The sequence below is a fragment of the Bos taurus genome, chromosome 2, assembly GCF_002263795.3.
Source record: "Bos taurus isolate L1 Dominette 01449 registration number 42190680 breed Hereford chromosome 2, ARS-UCD2.0, whole genome shotgun sequence".
In the NCBI taxonomy this organism is placed as follows: Eukaryota; Metazoa; Chordata; class Mammalia; order Artiodactyla; family Bovidae; genus Bos; species Bos taurus.
The window spans coordinates 9,922,980-9,942,435 of NC_037329.1; the positions used below are offsets into that span (position 1 = coordinate 9,922,980).

The 19,456-nt window shown below is 38.2% G+C and overlaps 1 long non-coding RNA gene across 1 annotated transcript; it reads left to right on the top strand.

Annotated features, from left to right (window-relative positions):
• The first annotated feature begins 13,941 nt into the window (after window positions 1-13,941).
• Window positions 13,942-17,642, top strand: LOC132343571 (uncharacterized). Its single transcript, XR_009492469.1, has 3 exons — window positions 13,942-15,762; window positions 16,720-16,839; window positions 17,363-17,642. It is a non-coding gene; the product is annotated as an uncharacterized lncRNA (long non-coding RNA).
• Window positions 17,643-19,456: the final 1,814 nt, after the last annotated feature.

Below are 19,456 nucleotides of genomic sequence, written 5' to 3' on the forward strand. Positions count from 1 at the left end.
TGTGATGTGTTTGTGATTCTGGTGATGACTTTAAATATTAAAATTGCAACTCATGATATTTACATAGATCTAAAACTAATAACTACATAGGAAATGGTAGCTTTCTGCTCATAGAAACACTTCCTATAATATTTAATAGTTGATATCCGTTAAAAAATCCAATCTTAAAACATATTAATGCCTAGGCAAAGCTCTTTATTTTCTACTGATGAAACCCACAAATAGTACAGTATAATTCAGTTTAAATACTGACAAAGTAATGAGAGAATTTAGAAACATCAGAATTTCTATATTCTGGTGAGTATTATTTTCTTCAAGGTTGTTCTGTTAGCAATTTGCATACTTATTTCAATGACTCTACTATTATTCAAAATACATTAGTCCTAACTAAAGAAATCCTCTTTTCTTTTTAAAATTGTGATGTAAAACACATGAAATCTATTTAACTTTTTAAGTGTACAGTACTGTCAGATATAAGCACAATATTATACAGCAGATCTATAGAACTTTTTCATCTTGAATGACTAAAAATTTATACCTATTGTTTAGTGTATTAGGGTTCGCCAGAGAAACAAAACCAATAAGGTGTATAACTATATGTATATATAATATATATGTGTAATATGGGCTTCCCAGGTGGCTCAGTGGTAAAGCATCTGCCTGCCAATGCAGGAGACGCAGGAGATGTGGGTTCAATCCCTGGGTCGGGAAGAGCCCCTGGAGGAGGAAATGGCAACTCACTCTAGCATTCTTGCCTGGAAAAAATTCCATGGATAGAGGAGCTTGAAGGGTTTTAGTTCATGTGTTGCAAAGAGCTGGACATGACTGAACGTGCCCACATGTGCATGTGTGTGTGCCTGTGCACACACACACATGAAATTTATTGTAAAGAATTGGCTTAGGATACTATGGAGGCTGAGAATGCTCAAGATCTGCAGTTGGCAAGCTGGAAACTTGGGAAAGTAGATATGCAGTGTGAGTCTGAAGGTTTGAACATCCAAATTATTAATATTTTTTTTGTTCTGGATTTTGGGTAACCACAAAGGTAGGAAATGTCTTATACTAAAGTAGGAAATGATTGTACTAAGATTAAGTAATATTTGTCAACAATTCTTGGATAATATTGTCCAATCTGTATGTTTCTAGTTATTACTTAAAATGAGTATACAATACCAGTTATGCATTAGTTTATAGACAGAATGGCTAATTTCTAGACTATCATAATAAGAAGGTTTAAAAAAATCCAATAATAGCTAGGAAAATTATGGAATGAAGTTTAAGTTACATGTATTTCCTTAATCTTCCAACTATCCATTCAATTCAGTAGCTCAATTGTGTTCAACTCTGCGATCCCATGGACTGCAGCACGCCAGGCCTCCCTGTCCCTCATCAACTCCCGGAGCTTACTCAAACTCATGTCCATTGAGTCGGGGATGCCACCCACCCATTTCATGCTCTGTTGTCCCCTTCTCCTCCCACCTTCAGTCTTTCCCAGAATCAGGGTCTTTTCAAATGAGTCAGTTCTTTGTAACAGGTGGCCAAAGTATTGGAGTTTCAGCTTCAATATCAGTCCTTCCAATAAATATTCAGGACTGATTTCTTTTAGGATGGACTGGTTGAATCTCCTTGCAGTCCAAGGGACTCTCAAGAGTCTTCTCCAACACCACAGTTCAAAAGCATCAATTCTTCAGCACTCAGCTTTCTTTATAGTCCAACTCTCACATCTGTATATGACTACTGGAAAAACCATAACCTTGACTGGACAGACCTTTGTTGGCAAGGTAATATCTCGGCTTTTCAATATGCTGTCTAGGTTGGTCATAACTTTTCTTCCAAGGAGTAAACATCTTTTTATTTCGTGGCTGCAGTCACCATCTGCAGTGATTTTGGAGCCCCCCAAAATAAAGTCTCACTGTTTCCATTGTTTCCCCATCCATTTCTCCCTCGTCCACAATAAATTATAATTTTTAATAAATAAGTATTGTAGTGCTATTTGCCAACCCTTGGTACACTTAGCATATATGACCCTGAACTTGCCTGTCTGTAAGGGGACAGCACTTGTCACTGTATTGATATACAGCTTGTCCTGTGAACTGTCCCAGGGTTTCAAGTCCTGACCAAATCTGTCTTTACTTGAACATACTACTTAGCATGGATACTCACTATACAACAGGAGAAAAATTCTACTTTTTAAATATAAAATGTCAAATGAAATTAAGCAAAATTTAAGAAAGGAAAAAAAAATGAAAAAGTGGTACCAGTAATTTCTTCCTGACTCTGGAAATCTTAACATATAGTAATGGCAATCAATACATCTTTATTTGTTAATTGGTAGAAAATAACTGTATAGTTCAAATTGAGGTAAAATAAGAAACTTAGAGCTATGGGTGAAATATGAAAGAAAAAAAAAAAAAAGGGCTAGAGTGAAAGTTCCAAAGCATGATCAGTAATTCAAATACTTAAGGAATGCTATCAGTTCAGTTCAGTTCAGTCGCTCAGTCATGTCCGACTCTTTGCGACCCCATGAATCGCAGCACGCCAGGCCTCCCTGTCCATCACCAACTCCCGGAGTTCACTCAGACTCACGTCCATCGAGTCAGTGATGCCATCCAGCCATCTCATCCTCTGTCGTCCCCTTCTCCTCCTGCCCCAAATCCCTCCTAGCATCAGCATCTATACAACTCTGCTAATTTGCACACATGCATATGCATGTGTGAATGAATATATTTGGGGGTGCATAACTTCCTACACTTGTGAGAATGTATTGATACTTATCAATGTTTCATTAAAAATGTTATTATGTTCACATGAGAGTGGTAAATAATGACATTTTATTTTAACTATTAATCATTTGTTAATACAATTAGGACATGATTCTCAAAGTATGGATTTTTGGATGACAGTAGCATGACCGTGTAAATGTCATGGAAACTTGAAAAAAAGAAATGTAAAAAAGAAAGAAATACAGAAAGAAATGTAAAATCTCAGGTTCCACCCAAGATCTACTGAAACAGAGCCTTATGTTAACATAATTGTTAACAAGATCATCACATGATTTGTATGCATGTTCAAGTTTGACAAGTTGTTCAAGTTAGGACATTTAATTTGGCAACAAGGAAGACGATGGTGATGGTATCTTGGTTGGCTACTTGGGCAAGTAATAGTCTAGATAAATGATACTGATGGTCTGAACAGCATAGTGGTAGTGTGAAAAGGGATTGATAAGAGCTACAAATTTTAAAAGTAATTCCCATGTGGGGTCCACTCTGTAATATACTTTTGCAGTGGATCTAAGGTGAAGCCTAAGTATAAAAGTATTTTTTAAATCTTCCCTGATGATTGTACCGCTCCCCTGTGCATCCACAGTTGAGAATCATTGCTCTATAGACTGGGAACTTTAAAATAAGCATAGTAAAAGTAAATAATGGTGTGACATGATGGTAATACAAAAGTAAATTAGCTTCTTAATTATACCAGAAAACTCCCCACTTCATTAAAAACTTTGATTTAGTTTTCACCTTTTTTTTATGTTTTAAAACAAATAGTACTTATTTATTTGGATTTTGAATTATCAAATAAACGTTGTCTTTTTTTCAGTTTTCATTGTATGGAATTTTTGCTCATGCTTTCAGCCTGTCATGCCTTAAATTAATTTTCTTAAACATACTGTCTGCCTTAAAAAAAAAACTAAACATATAGAATAAATTGTTCCCTGAAGTGAGTTCATAAGGCATGACTATTATATATCTAATTATGAAGATCAAACTTCTCTTAAACATTTCATTAAAGAGTGAATAGGATATAAGAAAAATACTTAGGAAGCAGATTCATGTAGAGTCAAACAATTTTAATACAAAAGTATTTTTCTTGTTCATTTTTATTTTGGATTTATCATAAATTGTCAATGTTTCTCAAAATTAATATAAAGGCTCAGTATTATTACCTTTTTCAAATATTTTGCTGCACATTTCTCAAACCCATTAAGATACATCAGCTAGCACTCAGGTTAGCAGTACTCAGAATTTAAGTTTATAGGTGGCAAATTTAGAATTTCTTGGCTCTTACTTTCACAGGGTACAATTGTTCACAAAGGTTATTACCAATATCAAGTAGTTTTAAAGCTCCAAAGCTTTAACCAATTCACTTTTCCTCCTCTGGTTCTCAGATAAAATCACGCTTTTTATTTATTCTGTTGCTCAGAGAAGAAAGAAAAGAGCTATTTTTTTCCTTTGAACACATACTACTTTGTCATACCATTGTGCAGGCAGCTTTATGTACAAATTTTCTAATTCTTATAACAAATTTACCAGGTAGCGTTAAACTCAGATCTGCCTGACTTCCAGCCTACGCACATTTGATTAACTGACTCGTTCTTCCTTATCAAATGTCACAGAGCTCTGTTGGCATTTACCAATATTTTTCAGAAAATCCTTTTGCTCTTATAAAACATCTTTTTTGCAGTCACCAACATATTAATAGTATTGTAAAACCCCTTGTTTAAGTTTATACTTTTGGTTATAATCCTCTAGCCTCTGAGCTTCCCTGGTGGCTCAGTGGTAAAGAATCTGCCTGTCAATGTAGGAGACACAGGTTCAATCCTTAGGTTGGGAAGATCCACTTGAAAAGGAAATGGCAACACCTTGGATCCTGTCAAAATAAATTTACTTTAGTACTTTGAATCTTCCCAAATTCTCTGTTCTCCTGTGTATGTTGCTTGGTGTGCCTGGGGTGCTATTATTCCTTCTTAATCCCATGGCAAATTTCCACCCTTTATATTAGTCTGGTTCTCCAGAGAAAGAGAACTAAAGAAAGTATACATATAAAGAGATTTATCATGAGAAATGGGCTCATGTGATCAAGGAGGTGGAGGAGTCCCCGGAACTGCAGCTGGCAAGCTGAAGAACCAGGAAAGCTGGTGGTATAGTTTAGGCTGAGTCTGAAGACTTGACAACCAGAGAAACTAGTGGTTTAAGTTCCAGTTGGGGTCCAAAAATATGAAAGTGTTAGTCGTTCAGTTGTGTCTGATTCTTTGGGATATCATGAAATTTCCTTGGAATGAAAGTTATGACCAACCTAGACAGCATATTAAAAAGCAGAGACATTACTTTGGCAACAAAGGTCTGTCTAGTCAAGTCTACAGTTTTTTTCCAGTAGTCAGGTATGGATGTGAGAGTTGGACTATAAAGAAAGCTGAGTGCTGAAGAATTGATGCTTTTGAAATCTGGTGTTGGAGAAGACTCTTGAGAGTCCGCTGGATTGCAAGGAGATCAAACCAGTCCATTCTAAAGGAAATCAGTCCTGAATATTCATTGGAAGGACTGATGTTGAAGCTGAAACTCCAATACTTTCACCACCTGATGCGAAGAGCCGACTCATTTGAAAAGACCCTGATGCTGGGAAAGATTGAAGGCGGGAGGAGAGGGGGACAACAGAGGATGAGATAGTTGGATGGCATCACTGACTCAATGGACATGAGTTTGAGTAAACTCCGGGAGTTGGTGATGGACAGGGAGGCCTGGCGTGCTGCAGTCCATGGGGTCGCAAAGAGTCGGACATGACTGACTGACTGAACTGAACTAAACTGTGGCCTACCAGCCTCCTCTAGTCATGGAATTCTCCAGGCAAGAATACTAGTGTAGGTTGCCATTCCCTTCTCCAGGGGATCTTTCCGACCCAGGGATTGAACCCAGGTTTCTTACATGGCAGGCAGATTCTGATCCACCAGGGAAGCCCCAAAGGCAGGAGAATACTGATGTCCCAGCATGAAGAACATCTGGCAGAGAAATAATCCTCTATTTGCCTTTTGTTCTATTCAAGACTTCAGTGGATTGGATGCGGCTCTTCCACATTGAGGAGACAATATAATTTAATTAGTCTGATTCAAATGTCAACCTCATCCAGAAACACTCCAACAGACATAGCTAGAATAATATTTAAGCAAATATCCAGGCTCCTCTGTTTCAGTCAACTTGACACAAAAAGTTAATCATCACAACTTCCTATAACATTTAACTGAGGTATCCTGTGCTTTCAAGCTGTTCCTGAACATTATGTTGCTGTTCAGTCACTCAGTGGTGTTTGACTCTGTCACCCCATAGACTGCAGCATGTGAAGCTTCCCTGTCCTTTACTATCTCTCAGAGTTTGCTTAAACTCGTGTCCATTGAATCAATGATGTCATCCAACCATCGTATCCTCTGTTGTCCCCTTCTTGCCTGCCTTCAATCTTTCCTAGCATCAGGGTCTTTTCCAATGAATTGGCTCTTCACCTGAGGTGGCCAAAGTATTGGAGTTTCAGCTCCAGCATCAGTCCTTCCAATGAATATTCAGTATTGATTTCCTTTAGATTGACTGGTTTGACTCCTTGCTGTCCAAGGGACTCTCAAAAAATCTCTCCAGCATCACATTCAAAAGCATCAACTCTTCAGTGCTCAGCCTTCTTAATAGTCCAATTTAATAGTCCAATTCTCACATCTGTACATGATTATCAGAAAAACCACAGCTTTGACTATACGGACCTCTATCAGTAAAGTAATCTCTCTGCTTTTTAATATGCTGTCTAGATTTGTAATAGCTTTTCTTCCAAGGAGCAAGTGTCTTTTAATTTCATGGCTGCAGTCACCATCCACAGTGATTTTGGAGCCCAAGAAAATAAAGTCTGTCACTGTTTCCATTTTTTCCCCATTTTTGCCATGAAATGATGGGACAGGATGGCATGATCTTAGTTTTTTGAATGGTGAATCTTAAGCTCGCTTCTTCACTCTCTTCTTTCACTTTCATCAAGAGGTTCTTTAATTCTTCTTTATGTGCCATAAGGGTGGTATCATCTGTAAATTTGAGGTTATTGATTTTCTCCTGGAAATCTTGATTCCAGTTGGTGATTTATTGAGCCTGGAATTTCACATGATGTACTCTGCATATAAGTTAAATAAGCAGGGTGACAATACACAGCCTTGATGTACTCCTTTCCCAATTTTGAACCAGTCTGTTGTTCCATGTCCAGTTCTAACTGTTGCTTCTTGACTTGCAAACAGGTTTCTCAAGAGGCAGGTTAGGTGGTCTGGTATTTCCATCTCTTTAAGAATTGTCTACAGTTTGTTGTGACTCACACAGTCAAGGGCTTCAGTGTTGTCAATGAGGCAGAAGTAGATGCTTTTCTGGAATTTCCTTGTTTTTTTCTTAGTTCTAACAGACGTTGGCAATTTGGTCTTTGGTTTCTTTGCTCTTTCTAAATCCACCTTGAACATATGGGAGTTCTTGGTTTATGTACTGTTGAAGCTTAGCTTGAAGGATTTTGAGCATTATCTTGCTAACATGTGAAATGAGTGCAACTGTGCAGTAGTTTGAGCATTCTTTGGCATTGACCTTCTTTGGTATTGGAATGAAACTAACCTTTTTAAGTCCTGTGGCCACTGCTGAGTTTTCCAAAATTTCTGGCATATTGAGTGCAGCACTTTCACAGCATCATCTTTTAGGACTTGAAATAGCTCAGCTGGCATTCTATCACCTCCACTACCTTTGTTCATAGTGATGATTCCTAAGGCCCACTTGACTTCACACTCCAGGATGTCTTGCTCTAGGTGAGTGGCCAGGCCATCATGGTTATCTGGGTCATTAAGACCAGTTTTATATAGTTTTTCTGTTATTCTTGCTACCTCTTCTTAATATCTTCTTCTTCTGTTAGGTCCATACCATTTCTGTCCTTTATTGTGCCCATCTTTGCATGAAGTGTTTCCTTGGTATCTCTAAATTTCTTGAAGAGATCTCTAGACTTTCCCATTTTGTTGTTTTCCTTTATTTCTTTGCATTGATCGCTGAGGAAGTCTTTCTTATCTCTTCCTACTATTCTTTGGAACTCTGCATTCAGATGGGTATATCTTTCCTTTTCTCCTTTACCTTTTGCTTCTCTTCTTTTCTCAGCTATTTGTAAGGCCTCCTCAGACAACCATTTTACATTTTTGCATTTCTTTTTCTTGAGGATGGTTTTGATCACCACTTCCTGTACAATGTTATGAACCTCTGTCCATAGTTCTTCAGGCAGGCTGTCCATCAAATCTAATCCCTTAAATATATTTGTCATTTCCACTGTATAATCATAAAGGATTTGATTTAGGACATACCTGAATGGTCTAGTGGCTTCCCCTACTTTTTTCAATTTAAGTCTGAATTTTGTAATAAGGAGTTCATGATCTAAGTCAAGGCTATGGTTTTTCCAGTGGTCATGTATGGATGTGAGGGTTGGACTATAAAGAAAGCTGAGTGCTGAATAATTGATGCTTTTGAACTGTGTTGTTGGAGAAGATTCTTGAGAGTCCCTTGGACTGCAAGGAGATCCAACCAGTCCATCCTAAAGCAGATCAGTCCTGGGTGTTCTTTGGAAGGACTGATGTTGAAGCTGAAACTCCAATACTTTGGCCACCTGATGTGAAGAGCTGACTCATTGGAAAAGACCCTGATGCTGGGAAAGATTGAGGGCAGGAGGAGAAAGGGGCGACAGAGGATGAGATGGTTGGATGGCATCACTGACTCAATGGACATGGGTTTGGGTGGACTCTGGGAGTTGGTGATGGACAGGGAGGCCTGGTGTGCTGTTGTTCATGGGGTTGCAAAGAGTTGGACATGACTGAACGACTGAACTGAACTGATCTAAGCCACAGTCACCTTCTGATCTTGTTTTTTTTTTTTTTTTTTTTACTGTATAGAGCTTCTCCATTTTCAGCTAAAAAAGAAGCCTGAGCATTAGAGGCTTAGTTAATTGCTTAGAGGAACAAGAGATCAAATTGCCAACATCTGCTGGATCATGGAAAAAGCAAGAGAGTTCCAGAAAAACATCTATATTTGCTTTATTGACTATGCCAAGCCCTTTGACTGTGTGGATCACAATAAACTGTGGAAAATTCTGAAAGAGATGGGAATACCAGACCACCTGACCTGCCTCTTGAGAAATCTGTATGCAGGTCAGGAAGCAACAGCTAGAACTGAACATGGAACAACAGACTGGCTCCAAATAGGAAAAGGAGTACGTCAAGGCTGTATATTGTCACCCTGTTTATTTAACTTATATGCAGAGTACATCATGAGAAACACTGGACTGGAAGAAACACAAGCTGGAATCAAGATTGCCGGGAGAAATATCAATAACCTCACATATGCAGATGACACCACCCTTATGGCAGAAAGTGAAGAGGAACTAAAAGGCCTCTTGATGAAAGTGAAAGTGGAGAGTGAAAAAGTTGGCTTAAAGCTCAACATTCAGAAAACGAAGATCATGGCATCTGGTCCCATCACTTCATGGGAAATAGATGGAGAAACAGTGGAAACAGTGTCAGACTTTATTTTTCTGGGCTCCAGAATCATTGTAGATGGTTACTGCAACCATGAAATTAAAAGACGCTTACTCCTTGGAAGGAAAGTTATGACCAACCTAGATAGCATATCGAAAAGCAGAGACATTACTTTGCCAACAAAGGTCCGTCTAGTCAAGGCTATGGTTTTTCCAGTGGTCATGTATGGATGTGAGAGTTGGACTGTGAAGAAGGCTGAGTGCTGAAGAATTGATGCTTTTGAACTGTGGTGTTGGAGAAGACTTTTGAGAGTCCCTTGGACTGCAAGGAGATCCAAGCAGTCCATTCTGAAGGAGATCAGCCCTGGGATTTCTTTGGAAGGAATGATGCTAAAGCTGAAACTCCAGTACTTTGGCCACCTCATATGAAGAGTTGACTCATTGGAAAAGACTCTGATGCTGGGAGGGATTGGGGGCAGGAGGATAAGGGGACGACAGAGGATCAGATGGCTGGATGGCATCACTGACTCGATGGACATGAGTCTGGGTGAACTCTGGGAGTTGGTGATGGACAGGGAGGCCTGGCGTGCTGCGATTCATGGGGTCGCAAAGAGTCGAACACGACTGAGCGACTGAACTGAACTGATAGCACCTATGACAGATATTTAGCTGTTCAACCAATCTATTTTCTTTTCCTGCTGGGCACATATTCAGACTACAGTACTCAAACTCCTTTGTCCTTTTGTGTGGCCATGTAGCCTTACAGCTAAATTTCTCCCACACAATCTGTTCTTTCTTCTCTTGTCTTGTTAATTGCTTGCTTATATAGACAAGTTATCCTTTTTAAAAACTTTTAATTTTATATTGGAGTATAGTTTATTAGCAATGTTATATTAGTTTCAGGTCCATAGTAAAGTGATTCAATTATACAGATACATGTATGTATTCTTTCTCAAATTATTTCCCCATTTAGGTTGTTACATAATGTTGAGTAGAGTTCCCTGTGCCATACAGGGTATGTGGGGGGAGGGATAGTTAGGGAGTGTGGGATTGACATGTATACACTGCTATATTTAAAATCGATAACCAGCAAGGAACTATTGTTCAGGAGAAGTTATCTTTAAAAACCATGTGTTGAAATGCCAGAGCCTGTCAGCTGGGTTCCTGAATGACTAAAGGAATACATCTGCCAGTCCTCCATCCTATCTCTGCCCCACTGTCCTATCAATGGAATAAAATAAAATTTTATTGCATTAAGCCATCATAGAAATAGCAAGGGAATTCCAGAAAAGCTTCTGCTTCTGCTTCATTGACAACACTAAAGCCTTTGACTGTGTGAATATCAACAAACTGGAAAATTCTTTAAGAGATGGGAATATTAGACCATCTTACCTGCCTCCTGAGAAACCTGTATGTAGGTCAAGAAGCAACAGTTAGAACTGAACATGGAAAAACAGACTGGTTCCAAATTGGGAAAGGAGTATGTCAAGGCTGTATATTGTCACCCTGCTTATTTAACTTATATGCAGAGTCAGTTCAGTTCAGTCGCCCAGTCGTGTCTGACTCTTTATGACCCCATGAATCACAGCACGCCAGGCCTCCCTGTCCATCATCAACTCCCGGAGTTCACCCAGACTCATGTCCATCGAGTCAGTGATGCCATCCAGCCATCTCATCCTCTGTCGTCCCCTTCTCCTCCTGCCCCCAATCCCTCCCAGCATCAGAGTCTTTTCCAATGAGTAAACTCTTTGCATGAGGTGGCCAAAGTACTGGAGTTTCAGCTTTAGCATCATTCCTTCCAAAGAAATCCCAGGGCTGATGTCCTTCAGAATGGACTGATTGGATCTCCTTGCAGTCCAAGGGACTCTCAAGAGTCTTCTCCAACACCACAGTTCAAAAGCATCAATTCTTCAGCACTCAGCCTTCTTCACAGTCCAACTCTCACATCCATACATGACCACTGGAAAAACCATAGCCTTGACTAGACGGACCTTTGTTGGCAAAGTAATGTCTCTGCTTTTGAATATGCTATTTAGGTTGGTCATAACTTTCCTTCCAAGGAGTAAGCGTCTTTTAATTTCATGGCTACAGTCACCATCTGCAGTGATTTTGGCGCCCCCCAAAATAAAGTCTGACACTGTTTCCACTGTTTCCCCATCTATTTCCCATGAAGTGATGGGACCGGATGCCATGATCTTCGTTTTCTGAATGTTGAGCTTTAAGCCAGCTTTTTCACTCTCCACTTTCACTTTCATCAAGAGGCTTTTTAGTTCCTCTTCACTTTCTGCCATAAGGGTGGTGTCATCTGCATATCTGAAGTATATTGATACTTCTCCCAGCAATCTTGATTCCAGCTGTGCAGAGTACATCATGTGAAATACTGGGGTGGATGAATCACAGACCAGAATCAAGGTTGCTGGGAAAAATATCAGTAACGTCAGATATGTAGATGACACCACCCTTATGGCAGAAGGTGGTGAGGAATTAATGAGCCTCTTGATGAAAGTGAAATAGGAGAGGAAAAAGTTGGCTTAAAACTCAACAGCAAAAATGAAGATCATGGCATCCTGTCTCATCACTTCATGGTAAATACATGGGGAATCAATGGAAGCATTGACAGCCTTTATTTTCTTGGGCTCCAAAATCAATGAGGTTGGAGTCTTCAGCCATGCAATTAAAAGATGTTTGCTCCTTGGAAGAAAAGCTATGACCAACCTAGACACCATATTAAAAAGCAGAGACATTTTTTTTTCTTTTTTTAAAATATAAATTTATTTATTTAAATTGGAGGCTAATTACTTTACTATATTGTATTGGTTTTGCCATACATCAACATGAATCTGCCACGGGTGTACACGTGGTCCCCATCCTGAACCCCCCTCCCACCTCCCTCCTCATACCATCCTCTGGGTCATCCCAGTGCACCAGCCCTGAGCGTCCTGTATACTGCATCGAACCTGGACTGGTGATTTGTTTCACATATGATATTATACATGTTTCAATGCCGTTCTCCCAAATCATCCCACCCTCCCCCTCTCCCACAGAGTCCAAAAAACTGTTCTATACATCTGTGTCTCTTTTGCTGTCTTGCATACACGGTTATCATTACCATATTTCTAAATTCCATATATATGCATTAATATACTGTATTGGTGTTTTTTCTTTCTGGCTTACTTCATTCTGTATAATAGGCTCCAGTTTCATCCACCTCATTAGAAATGATTCAAATGGATTCTTTTTAATGGCTGAGTAATACTCCATTGTGTATATGTACCACTGCTTTCTTATCCATTCGTTTGTTGATGGACATCTAGGTTGATTCCATGTCCTGGCTATTATAAATAGTGCTGCGATGAACATCGGGATACACGTGTCTCTTTCAATTCTTGTTTCCTCCGTGTATGTGCCCAGCAGTGGGATTGCTGGGTCGTATGGCAGTTCTATTTCCAGTTTTCTAAGAAATCTCCACACTGTTCTCCATAGTGGCTGTACTAGTTTGCATTCCCACCAACATTGTAAGAGGGTTCCCTTTTCTCCACACCCTCTCCAGCATTTATTGCTTGTAGACTTTTGGATTGCAGCCATTCTGACTGGTGTGAAATGGTACCTCATTATGGTTTTGATTTGCATTTCTCTGATAATGAGTGATGTTGAGCATCTTTTCATGTGTTTGTTAGCCATCTGTATGTCTTCTTTGGAGAAATGTCTGTTTAGTTCTTTGGCCCATATTTTGATTGGGTCATTTATTTTTCTGAAATTAAGCTGCAGGAGCTGCTTGTCTATTTTTGAGATTAAGTCTTTGTCAGTTGCTTCATTTGCTATTATTTTCTCCCATTCCGAAGGTTGTCTTTTCACCTTGCTTATAGTTTCCTCCATTGTGCAGAAGCTTTTAATTTTAATTAGGTCCCATTTGTTTATTTTTGCTTTTATTTCCTATTTTCTGGGAGGTGGGTCATAGAGGATCCTGCTGTGATGTATGTCGGAGAATGTTTTGCCTATGTTCTCCTCAAGGGGTTTTATAATTTCTGGTCTTATGTTTAGATTGTTAACCCATTTTGAGTTTATTTTTGTGTATGGTGTTAGAAAGTGTTCTAGTTTCATTGTTTTACAAGTGGTTGACCAATTTTCCTATTACCACTTGTTAAAGAGATTGTCTTTTCTCCATTGTATATTTTTGCCTCCTTTGTCAAAGATAAGGTGTCCATAGGTGTGTGGATTTATCTCTGGGCTTTCTATTTTGTTCCAGTGATCTATATTTCTGTCTTTGTGCCAGTACCATACTGTCTTGATGACTGTAGCTTTGTAGTAGAGCCTGAATTCAGGCATGTTGATTCCTCCAGTTCCATTCTACTTTCTAAAGATTGCTTTGGCTATTTGAGTTTTTTTGTGTTTCCATACACATTGTGAAATTATTTGTTCTAGCTCTGTGCAAAACACCGTTGGTAGCTTGATAGGGATTGCATTGAATCTATAGATTGCTTTGGGTAGTATACTCATTTTCACTATATTGATTCTTCCTATCCATGAACACGGTACATTTCTCCATCTATTAGTGTCCTCTTTGATTTCTTTCACCAGTGTTTTATAGTTTTCTATATATAGGTCTTTAGTTTCTTTAGGTAGATATATTCCTAAGTATTTTATTCTTTTTGTTGCAATGGTGAATGGAATTGTTTCCTTAATTTCTCTTTCTGTTTTCTCCATTTTTAGTGTATAGGAATGCAAGGCATTTCTGTGTGTTGATTTGATATCCTGCAACTTTACTATATTCATTGATTAGCTCTAGTAATTTTCTGGTGGCGTCTTTAGGGTTTTCTATGTAAAGGATCATGTCATCTGCAAAGTGTGAGTTTTAACTTCTTGTTGTCCAATTTGGATTCCTTTTGTTTCTTTTTCTGCTCTGATTGCTGTGGCAAAAACTTACAAAACTGTGTTAAATAGTAGTGGTGTAAGTGGGCACCCTTGTCTTGTTCCTGACTTTAGGGGAAATGTTTTCAATTTTTCACCATTGAGGATAATGTTTGCTGTTGTTTGTCACATATAGCTTTTATTATGTTGAGGTGTGTTCCTTCTATTCCTGCTTTCTGAAGAGTTTTTTTTTTTTTTATCATAAATGGGTGTTCAATTTTGTCAAAGGCTTTCTCTGCATCTATTGAGATAATCATATATCTTTTATTTTTCAATTTGTTAATGTGGTGTATTACATTGATTGATTTGCAGATATTGAAGAATCCTTGCATCCCTGGGATGAAGTCTACTTGGTCATGATGTATGATCTTTTTAATGTGTTGTTGGATTCTGATTGCTAGAATTTTATTAAGAATTTTTGCATCTATGTTCATCAGTGATATTGACCTATAGTTTTCTTTTTTTTTTTGTGGCATTTTTTCAGGTTTTGTAAAAAGCAGAGACATTACTTTGCCAACAAAGGTCCATCTAGTCAAAACTATGGTTTTCCAGTAGTCATGCATGGATGTGAGAGTTGGACTCTAAAGAAAGCTGAGTGCCAAAGCACTGATGCTTTTGAACTGTGGTATTGGAGAAGACTCTTAAGAGTCCCTTGGACTGCAAGGAGATCAAACCAGTCAATCCTAAAGGTAATCAGTCCTGAATATTCCTTAGAAGGACTGATGCTGAAGCTGAAGCTCCAATACTTTGGCCACTGATGCAAAGAACTGATTCATTGGAAAAGACCTGATGCTGGGAAAGATTGAAGGCGGGAGGAGAAGGGGATGACAGAGAATGAGATGGTTGGATGGTGTCACTGACTCAATGGACATGAGTTTGAGCAAGCTCCAAGAGTTGATGGTGGACAGGAAAGCCTGGTGTACTGCAGTCCATGGGGTTTCAAAGTGTTGGACATGACTGAGCAACTGAACTGAACTGAAAGGTCTTCTTCCTGGGTCACCCTTGGGAAACCGAAACAAAGACACACATCTAATATAGCTCACGTCGTTTGTGCATGCTCAGTTGATCAGAAGTGTCTGACTGTTTGCAAGCCCATGGACTATAGCCCACCAGGATTCTCTGTCCATGTGATTATTTAGGCAAAAATACTGGAGTGGGTTGCCATTTCCTCCTCCAGGAAATATTCCTGAGTCAAGGATAAAACTGGCACCTCCTGTGTCTCCTGCACTGGCAAGTAGAGTCTTTACCACTGTGTAAACTGGGTAGCTGTAGCTCGTCTCACATTGCTTTATACGATTGGTCTTATGTTTTTGTCTTCTACCAGATTCTAAGAACTTTAGATTCTATGTGCTGTGCTTAGTTGCTCAGTCATGTCCAACACTTTGCGACCCCATGGACTATAACCCACCAGGCTCTTCTGCCCATAGGAATTCTCCAGGCAAGAACACTAGAGTGGGTTTCCATGCCTTTCTCCAGGGGATCATCTCAACCCAGTGGTTGAACCCCAGTCTCCCACATTGCAGATGGATACCTTACCATCTGAGCCATCAGAGAAGCTCTTGAGACACTAAGGTAAGTAGAATTTTGAGATTGCTCCCAAGATTCCTGTCTCCTTGTGTACTTGTTCTAAATAATCCCCTCATCTTGAGCATGGGCAGAACCTGTGAATATGAGGAGGTAGTCACTCCTTTGATTAGATTACATTATAAGATGAGATGATAATTACATTCGATTGTAAAGAACTCTGTTTTAGCTGACTGCAGACAGAGATTCCTCTGCTGAAACTTGAAGAAGCAGGGCACTATGAATTCTATAAATGCAAGGAAATGAATTCCGCTAACAATCAAGTGACTTTGGAAGTAGATCCTGTGCCACAGATGAGATTCCACACTTCACTAACACCTTGTCTATGGCCATGTGAGAATTTGATTACCCAGCTAAGCTACAGCCTGACTCCTGACTCAAGGAAACTGTGGGATAATAAATATATGTTGTTTTAAGTTCTTAAGCTTGTGATATTTTGTTACACAGCATAGAAAACTATTACAGACATGTATATATTCTTTTAAAAATTATGTAATATTAATTCTGTTTCCATTATGTCCTCTTGAGAACCCACACTGTCCTGAAGATAGTATTCAGCATTTCTGTGCATTTTAGAAAACTTTATTTCACTATATATATATGTCCAAAGATAATATACTATTGTTTCTTTTTTCTTGATCTTTTGTCTAAAAGAAATGAATTAAAACTCAAAGTGATTTTTTATGTTAGTTGTCCTTTTTAATATTGTCTAATTTTACATTGTGGACAAACTAGCAAATATTTCGTTATTTGCTATGACAGAAATACTTAATGCTTACTGAACAAGTGTGTACTCCACCACACCTGCCAGGCTTTAGCAGTTGGGTCATGCCATGTGACAAATTCTGACCCACGGTCTATTAGTGGAAGTTGTCTGTGTCATTGCTGGGCTAAAGTACTGAAGAACTTCTGCAGGACCTTCAGCTTATCTATTCCCTGTCTTAGCAACCAAGAAAGCTGCCTATTTAGATGATTGAACCTAGGATGGAAACAGCCTGGATTTCTGAGTCGCCGGATGGATGATTGCTGATCTGCAACACTTATGAAAATTGCACAGGACTTTTTGTGAGTAAGAAATAAAACTTTACTGTGTAAAGCCAGTGTAATTTATTATTGTGGCATATGCAGCCTAAACTACTCTGTCTGATACAGAAGCATACAAGTTCATGTATTTTATTCTCATGTTGTGCTCCTTTTTATAGCTTATCCTTATTAAGCCCTTTGTCTTACACTCTGTATAACACTGATATTGCTATATCAACTTACTTTTGATTAGTATGTTCCTTTATACTTCTGATCATCCCATTATTTTCAAACCTTTGTTTTATTTAATGCATGTCTCTTTTAAGATAACTGGGTATATTTTAAAATCAGATCTCATAGTTCTTTTTCTTCTGTTAGGTAGTTTAATCCACTTATACTATTGGGATTACTAATAGATTTAGACTTATTTATATGATTTTATTGTTATGAAGCCATTTAGTTTCAATTTTAATGAAAGAACCACAGTTAATTATCAATTGATATTATAGTCAGTAGCTCATACAATTTGCTAGTCTATTTTTAAAGAAACATTTTCTGTCCTCAGTGCTGTTTTTACACAAGAGGCTTTTTCCTTTGGACTCACCATTCATCCTGATAAGGTGTGTATACTGCTTTCATAATTTTTTTTTTTTTAGGCGAAGGTCTGTAGATAGAAAGCTCCATTAGATTCTTCTATGTCTGAAAATGTCTTTATTTTGTCTGTCACCTTGAATGATAGCTAGGTATAGCATTAAGTTATTTTTCTGTAGCATTTTCTGATACTACTTCACCAACTTCTGGTGCTATAATTACAGATGACAGGTTAGCTCTTAATTCAACAACCATTCCTTTGTAGGTAATTTGCCTTTTCTTTACAGCTTCTTCCAAGATTCTTCTTTATCAGAAATTCTGAAATTATACTACAATATGTCTAGAATTAAAAAAAAAATCTAGTATTTGAATTTAACTTTTGCTCTGAGAGTTCTGATTTTTAGTTCTTCAAAAATTTTTTTTAGCTTTGTTGAGATTAAGTTGACAAATAAAATCGTAAGATATTTAAAGTGTACATGGTGATGACTTGATATATATACATATTGTGAAAAGATTTCCCCCATCAAGTTAATGAAAACATCCATCACCTCATGTATTTGCTTTTTATTAAAAACACTTTTGTTTTGGTGAGAACACAAGTTCTACTCTCTTAGCAAATTTTAATTATACGAATAGTATTATCAACTATAGTCACCATGTTATACATTAAGAGTTTCTTTTAAAAATTATTTATTTATTATTATCATTGTTTTTTTCAGCCATGCCTTGGCTTGTGGGATCTTAGTTCCCTGACCAGGGATTGAACCCAGGCTCTTGGCAGTGACAGCACAGAGTCCTAAGCACTGGACAGCCAGGGAATTTCTGTACCTTAAGATTCTCTTAAAACTGAAGGTTTGCTCTGTCTGCTTGATGGTGGAATATGTACATAAATTATTTGGAATAATTCTCTATGGGAGTTTGGTCTCTTCTCCCTCATTTATTTAATTATTCAACCATTTTAATAAATAAATGGACTCAATATTTATTTTAGACTTTGTGTGATAATCCAATTGTTACTTTATTCCATTAGTCAACTTGTTCCCATGCACTGTATTTATTTTTATCTGAGAAATTGTGACTTGTGGCATGAATCAGATCTTCTTTGCTTTGGTTTCTGGAAAACATAGAGCTACCTTTGTGGCCTTGCAAAAATTGTTCAGAAATTGATACATTTTATCATTAATCTGACTTGCTTCTCCATCTTCTGTCTGTAGCCTCATTTCTCTCCTCTCCACTTTCTTCTAATTCATATTATCTTACTGTGTTTTATGAAAGTGTCTTTATAGGCCACTTTACATTTTTTTTTTTTTCTGAAAGAAGGCCAGAAGTAGCTACCTGTATTTATTCACCTTCCTTCTTTGCATCATTGTGCCTATCCCATCCCTTTCTGCATAATAAGGGACCACTGCCAATGCTCTCTCTGGAATCCTGGCTTCAGGACCCTACTCCTAGCGCCTGCTGGACCTGGCTTGCTGTGAACTGGCCCTGTAGAGCTGTGCGAGGTGTTGGACATCTCACTGGCCAGGCTTCACATCTGGGTCTCTTGCTGGCAAGACTTGGGGTTGGATGGAGCAAGATTTCATCTTCCACGAAACTTGTTGGGATTTCACTGTCTTTTTTGATTTTTGACTCATTGTTTCTCCATTTCTTAAAAAGACATTTTATTGAGGTATGCTTGACATACAAAAAGTGAACACATATAATGTATACAACTTGATCAGTTTGGAGATAAATATACATCTGTGGAACCATTACCACAATCGAGGTTATAAAATCATCCATCCTCCAAAGGTTTCCTCTCAATGCCTTTTATTAAAAAATTATTTTTTCTTTTGTGATAAGAGCACCTAAGATTTACCTTCTTATAAAATTTTAAGTATACTAAGTATACTACAATTCAGTAGTGTTAACTATAGATCCTGCTTTTTACAGTAGATTTCTAGACTTTATTCACCCTGCATAATTGAAACTTGGTACCCTTTGACTCAGGGCTTCCTGGATGGCTCAGCAGTAAAGAATCTGCCTGTAGTGTAGGAGACACAGGAGATGCCAGTTCGATCCTTGGGTG